Here is a 6,682-nt window from a genome sequence, read left to right on the forward strand (position 1 = left end):
CTCGGGGCGTGGGGCGGCCGCTGGGCAGGCCCGGGCGGTCCGGGCGCCGCGGCGCGGGGCTGCCTGGGCTGGGCGCCGGCGCCGGCGCGGTGTGGCCGCGGTCGTCCCTGGTTACTGGGCTCCGCGGCACATGCTCGCTGCTGCCTCCCGCCCGCCGCCGCCCCTGCGCTCCCCGCCTCCCGCCTCCCGCCCGCACCCGCGCGCCAGGGGTGGACCCGGAGCCGCCACTCAGCGCCCGGCGCCACCTCCCGCCCCGCACCCACCTGGCCGCGGCCTCCGCCAACGGGACCCCGGCCCCGCCAGCCCGCCGAGGGGCGTCCCCTCAGCTCAACGCGGCCCCAGGGTGGGGCAGCCACCCCCTCCCCGAATCCAGCCCTGGCGCTCCGGCCCCCGCCGCGGCGGGGAGGGCCCGGAAGATGGGATGTGGACGAGGCCAAGTCCCGGCCCGGAGACATTCATTCATTCCACACGGATTCATGGGGTGCCGAGGACACGGCGGCCCACGGGACAGGAGCGCCTCAGCTCTCGCAGGGCGGGCAGGGCTGTGCAGGGTGCCGCAGGTAGCGGTGGGGGCACCTACTCTCGGCCTGGGGCAGGTGACCTCCAAGCCCAGGGTCAGGAAGGAAGGGTGGATGGAGAAGCGTTCTGGCCCAGGCAACCTGGAGAGGCGGGGAGGCCTGCACGCCCGAGGGACAGCTCCCCGGCTTATGGGCTTGCGCACCAATGCGGGCACAGGGGACCTGGGAGAAGGGCAGGGCCCACGGGGCAGGCCCGGAAAGGCCCCTCGCCGAGGAGCTGGGCCCCTGCCCACCAGCGCCCATGAAGGGACTGCAGCAGAGTGATGGGTCAGAGCTGCTGGAGTGACAGGTCAGAGCTGCTCAGAGCTGTTTCTCTGAGCCAAGGCTGGAGTGACAGGCTCCACCTGAATGGACAGAGGCCCGTGGGTTAGTGTTGGGGGGGGTGGTCCAGAGGGTAAGTCCAGCACGGCCTTCCCGGGCCACCTCATCCAACATATCACCACCTCTTGAGACCTCTCCCATCCTCCTTTCCAGCTTTAGTTTCTCTCCTTCGCATCCATCACAAACGTCACCTATGTTTTCTGCATCCTGTTTGTCTCTTCCATGGGAGAACACCCTCCCAGAGGGCAGAGGCATCTCCATAACCTACAAGACCGCCTGAGGTGTGGTAGTTACCCAGCAAATCTCTGTGAATGAGTGAAGGATGGAGGAAGGAATGACACGCGGTGCTGGGGCCCTGGGGTAGGGGAGAGAGCAGGGAGGATGAGGCAGCCCTCCCCCCGGGGCCAGCAGGGATGAGGCAGGAGTGGGGTCTCTTTTTCTTCTTTCTTTCCACAGTGTTCTAACCTGGGAGGGCCCAGAAAGCTCAGAGGAGCCCTGAGCAGGGCCGAGGGCCTTCCAGCTCCCAAATCTCTCTCTTGCCTCTAAGCATACTCCATCCACTCCTGCTTTCTTCTGAAGCCCCTGCCCAGGCTGAGCCCCGGGCCCCAGGAAGTCTTCAGATGAGGATGGACTTGCTGGCTTGGGGAGCTCATTCTGCAGAGGAGGTGGGCACAGTTGGAGGGCTCTTGTGTAGACTTGGGAGCAGAATGCCCCAACCTTGAGGACCAATTCAGAGTGGACAGCAGTGAGGGGCCCATAGTGGGCGGCTCAGAGTTGACCAGACTGTGCTGAGCATCCTGCTTGGGAGGAGGGAGAGCCAGCGCAGGGACCAGGGCCTGGCTGGATGACAGCGGTAGTAGTTAAAGCCCTACAGAAACCCAGGTGCTCAGGCTGGGTGCAGTGGCTCATGCCGGTAATCCCAGCACTTTGACAGGCTGAGGTGGAAGGATTACTTGAGCTCAGGAGTTCAAGACCAGCCTGGGTAACATAGGGAGACCTCATCTCTACAAAAAATGTTAAATGTTAGCTGGGCTTGGTGACACATACCTAAGTCCCAGTTACTCGGGTGGCTGAGGTGGAAGGATCGCTTGAACCCAGCAGGTCCAGGCTGCAGTGAGCATCATTGTGCCACTGCATTCCAGCCTGGGTGACAGAGAGAGACCCTGACTCTCTCTCTGTCACACACACACACCTGAGAAAAGAGAACAGAAAAAAGGAAGGAAGGAAGGGCCAGGCATGGTGGCTTATACCTGTAATCGCAGCACTTTGGGAGGACAAGGCAGGTGGATGGTTCAAGCTCAGGAGTTCAAGACCAGCCTGGACAACATGGCAAAACCCCGTTCCTACAAAAAATACAAAAAAAAAAAAAAATTAACTGTGCATGGTGGCACATGCCTGTAGTCTCAGCTACTTGGGAGGCTGAGGCAGGAGGATTGCTTGAGCCTAGGAGGTGGAGGCTGAAGGAAGCCCTGTTTGCACCATTGCACTCCACCCTAGGTGATGAGACCCTGTCTCAACACACACACACACACTCACATACACACGCATTCACACACGCACACAAAAGAAACCTGGGTGCTCATCCTGTGAGTATTTCTTGCTCACTGCCCCTGTGTCAGGTGCCGTGCTGGGCACTGAGACCAACACGGGAGCTTACGGATCTGATCCGACCTGCTGCACAGTGATCACAAAATCACGCTGGCAACAAACACCGTGCAAGGAATGGAGAGGGTGGGGGAACATACATGGGAACACCTGCCAGGGAACTCAGGGACTTCATAGACTCATCCCATCATTTGGGACATGTTTACTAAGCACCTACTATGTGCCAGGGCCCTGGGGACATAGACCAGATCCCTGTCATCGGGGACCTTACACTTTAGTGAGGGGAGAGTGGTATAATCAATAAACAATATGCGTAAATGCAGCATAGAAACCAGAAACACAGGGGTGCAGAGGCTTAAGCCTGTAATCCCAGCACTTTGGGAGGCCAAGGTGGGCAGATCATGAGGTCAGGAGTTCAAGACCACCCTGGCCAACGTAGTGAAACCCCGTCTCTATTGAAAATACAAAAATTAGCTGGGCGTGGTGGTGCACCTGTGTAGTCCCAGCTACTCGGGAGGCTGAGGCAGGAGAATCACTTGAACCTGGGAGGCAGGGATTGTGGTGACCTGAGATCGCACCATTGTATTCCAGCCTGAATGCAGGGGAAAAAAAAAAAAGAAAAAGAAAAACCATAAATACGCTGCATGAGTAGAATGTATCCCACAGGTGAAAGAAGAAAAATGAGGCAGGGAGGAAAATGGGAAGGGCTGAGGGCAGGAGGTGTGTGGTTTTTGTTGGAGAAGGAACCTCATTGAGAGTGGAGAGGAGCATCGCCCGGGCCCTATGGCAGAGCCCAGGTGGAGCCCAGCGGGCCCATGTGCAGCCTTGTGTGTGGCCTTGCAGGGGTGCAGTAAGGTGGGTTTTAAAGGGCAAGGCGCAGAGTGGGGAGGTGAGGTCAGAATCCCAACTCAAGGGATCTGATGTGCTTAGCCGGTCCCTGGGCTGCTGCTGCAGGGAGAACTGACTCCAGGCACAGAGGGGTAGGAATGAGGGCCTGCCAGAGGTCACTGTATCATCAGCCAGGAGGTGGTGGTGGCCAGGTGTAGTGTGGCCGTGGAGGACATGGAGAGAACTGGCTAGACTCGGTGACATTTCGAGGGTAGTGAGAGCAGGATTCCCTCACTGCTGTCTACTCTGAGTTGGTCCTCAAGGTTGGGAGACATTCTGCTCCCAAGTCTACACCAGATCCCTTCAGCTGGGGCCCATCCCATCTCCTCTGCAGAATGGGCTCCTCCAGACCAGCAAGTCCATCCCCATCTGAAGACTTCCCGGGGCCCGGGGCTCAGCCTGGGCAGGGGCTTCAGGGGAAAGCAGGAGTGGATGGAGTATGCTTAGAGGCAGGAGAGAGATTTGGGGCTGGAAGGCAGGAGAGACATTTGGGGGCTGGAAGGTGTGAGACAGACAGAGGAGCCTCAAGGACAAGGCCGGGGTTTCTGAGCTGAGCATATGGAAGAGTGGGGTTTCTATTTGCTAAGATGGGGAGTAGATAGGTTTGGACAGGAAGAGCTGGAATCTTACTGCAGACAGGTGAAGTGTGAAATGCTTACTAGATGTCCAAGTGGTGACGGGAGAAAGCAGGTGGCACAGGCGTCTGGAGTTCAGGGACAGGTCCAGGCTGCAGGTATGCATTGGGAGCCATCCTGGCAGAGATGCCCTTTAAAGTCTTGAGACAGTATGAGGTCACCGAGGGAGGGAGTGTAGGCTGAGAAGGTCAGGTCAGGGAGACAGCAGGAGTGCCGGCGGGGAGGTAGGAAGACCACCAGGAGGTAGTCCTGGAAGCCGGGGAAGAATGTGTTTTAGGAAGGAGGGAGAAGCATGGGAACTGCTTGGGGAAGGGTGGGGGGAGTGTTTCGGACCCCTGTGGTGTGGGGACAGCATGTAGGAAAGTGCTGGGCCTTGGGACCAGCCGTCCCTCTTCCTGATCTGGTTTTCAGCTGAAAAGGTCCCTGCCCACATCAGCTGAAAATGCTGAGCCTGAGCCACCAGATGAAGGACTCAGATCGGCTCTCTGATGCCCTGGTCGCAATCCAAGAAGCAGAGGTTCCAGGTCTTTCTGCTACAGGACTTTGATGTTTAAGTGAAAAAAACATGCAGCCCAGGCTGGGCACAGTGGCTCATGCCTGTAATCCCAGCACTTTTGGAGGCCGAGACGGGCAGATCACCTGAGGTCGGGAGATCGAGACCAGCCTGGCCAACATGGTGAAACCCTGTCTTTACTAAAAATACAAAAATTAGCCGGGCATGGTGGCACGTGCCTGTAATCCCAGCTGCTCGGGAGGCCGAGGCAGGAGAATTGCTTAACCTGGGAGGTGGAGGTTGCAGTGAGCCAAGATCGCACCACTGCACTCCAGCCTGGGGAACAAGAGTGAAACTCCATCTCAAAAAAAATAATAATGATAACCAAACGAAAAATGTGCAGCCCATCTTCCAGTTGGGGTGTCATGGCCAATTCACAGGTTAAGGGATCCTTCTGGCTGCTGTGCAGATTGGAGCAGGCAGGGTAAAGGCAGAGACGCGCCATTGAGGACCTGGGAAATTGAGTGGCCATTGATTAGATGTGGGTTGGAGGGACAAGAGAGGAAGGCATGACCATGGATCTCTGGGTTGGGGAGAGAAGCCCCACAGGAGAGAGAGGCATCAGGGTGGCCCCCTGGTGGTGTCCAGGAGCACCTGAGGGACAGATGCATTTCTCAAAATGGGGTCACCAGAGGAGGACCAGGTTCAAAGAGGGGGTGATGATCTCAGAGATGGACCTGAGATGTCTGTGAAACACCCAAGGAGGATGTTGAGGTCTGTGTTCAAAAAAACAAAACCAGGCCAGGTGCGGTGACTCACGCCTGTAATCCCAGCACTTTGGGAGGCCGAGGTGGGCAGATCACCTGAGGTCAGGAGTTTGAGACCAGCCTGGTCAACATGGTGAAACGCCGTCTGTACTAGAAATACAAAAATTAGCCGGGCGTGGTGGTGCACTGCCTGTAGTCCCAGCTACTCGGGAGGCTGAGACATGAGAATCGCTTGAACCCGGAAGGCAGAGGTTGCAGTAAGCCAAGATTGCACCTGCATTCTAGCTGGGGCAACAGAGTGAGACTCTGTATCAAAATAAATAAATAAATAAAAGTAAATAATTTTAAAAACCCAGGTTATAAACCACTGTGTATAGAATAATGAAAATAACTGCACCCATGTAGGAAGCCGTCTGAAGGACAGACTGCCAGGGGGTTCTATCAGTTGTTAGTATAGGTAGATTACATGTCTCTTTTATTTTTTCTCTCATCTGCATTTTTTCCTTGCACTTTTTTCTTGTGATATAATTCACATAAATTTCATCATTTTAAATTAGCACACAATTCAGCCATTTTAGTATATTTGCTATGTTGTGTAACCATCACCACTAATTTCAGAATCTCATCTGTATTTTATTGTATTTATTTGTTTTTGCTTTGAGATGGAGTCTCACTCTGTTGCCCAGGCTGGAGTGCAATGGCGCGATCTCGGCTCACTGCAACCTCAGCCTCCAGGGTTCAAGTGATTCTCTTGCCTCAACCTCCCAAGTTGAGAGGCTGAGCACGGTGGCTCACAGATGAGGCTCACAGATGAGGCTGAGCACAGTGGCTCACGCCTGTAATCCCAACACTTTGGGAGGCCAAGGTGGGCGGATCATCTGAGGTCAGGAGTTCGAGACCAGCCTGACCAACATGGAGAAACCCCGTCTCTACTAGAAATACAAAAATTAGCCGGGTGTGGTGGCACATGCCTCTAATCCCAGCTGCTCAGGAGGCTGAAGCAGGAGAATCACTTGAACCCAGGAGGCAGAGGTTGCGGTGAGCCGAGATCGGGCCATTGCACTCCAACCTTGGCAACAAGAGGGAAACTCAACCTCAAAAAAAAAAAAAAGCCCTTAAGGCTGGACAATTTTCTGCACCTCCACCACAGTCAGTGGTATCCCACCACCACTCTCTCTCCAAGCCATCAAAGCGATTTCCACAGCATCTTTCTTGCTCCTTCTCAAATCCCCATATCACAGCCAGAGTGAGACTTCCTAGTATGAGTCTTCCACATCCATCCCCCCAGCGAAGTTTCTCTTTGCTCTCAGGGGAAAGCCTCTACAAGGCTTACGAGGCCCTGCCTGCCTCATCTCTGTTCCTCTAACAAACCAAACCATGGCATCCAAACCCTCA

Source organism: Theropithecus gelada, chromosome 15, assembly GCF_003255815.1.
Source record: "Theropithecus gelada isolate Dixy chromosome 15, Tgel_1.0, whole genome shotgun sequence".
In the NCBI taxonomy this organism is placed as follows: Eukaryota; Metazoa; Chordata; class Mammalia; order Primates; family Cercopithecidae; genus Theropithecus; species Theropithecus gelada.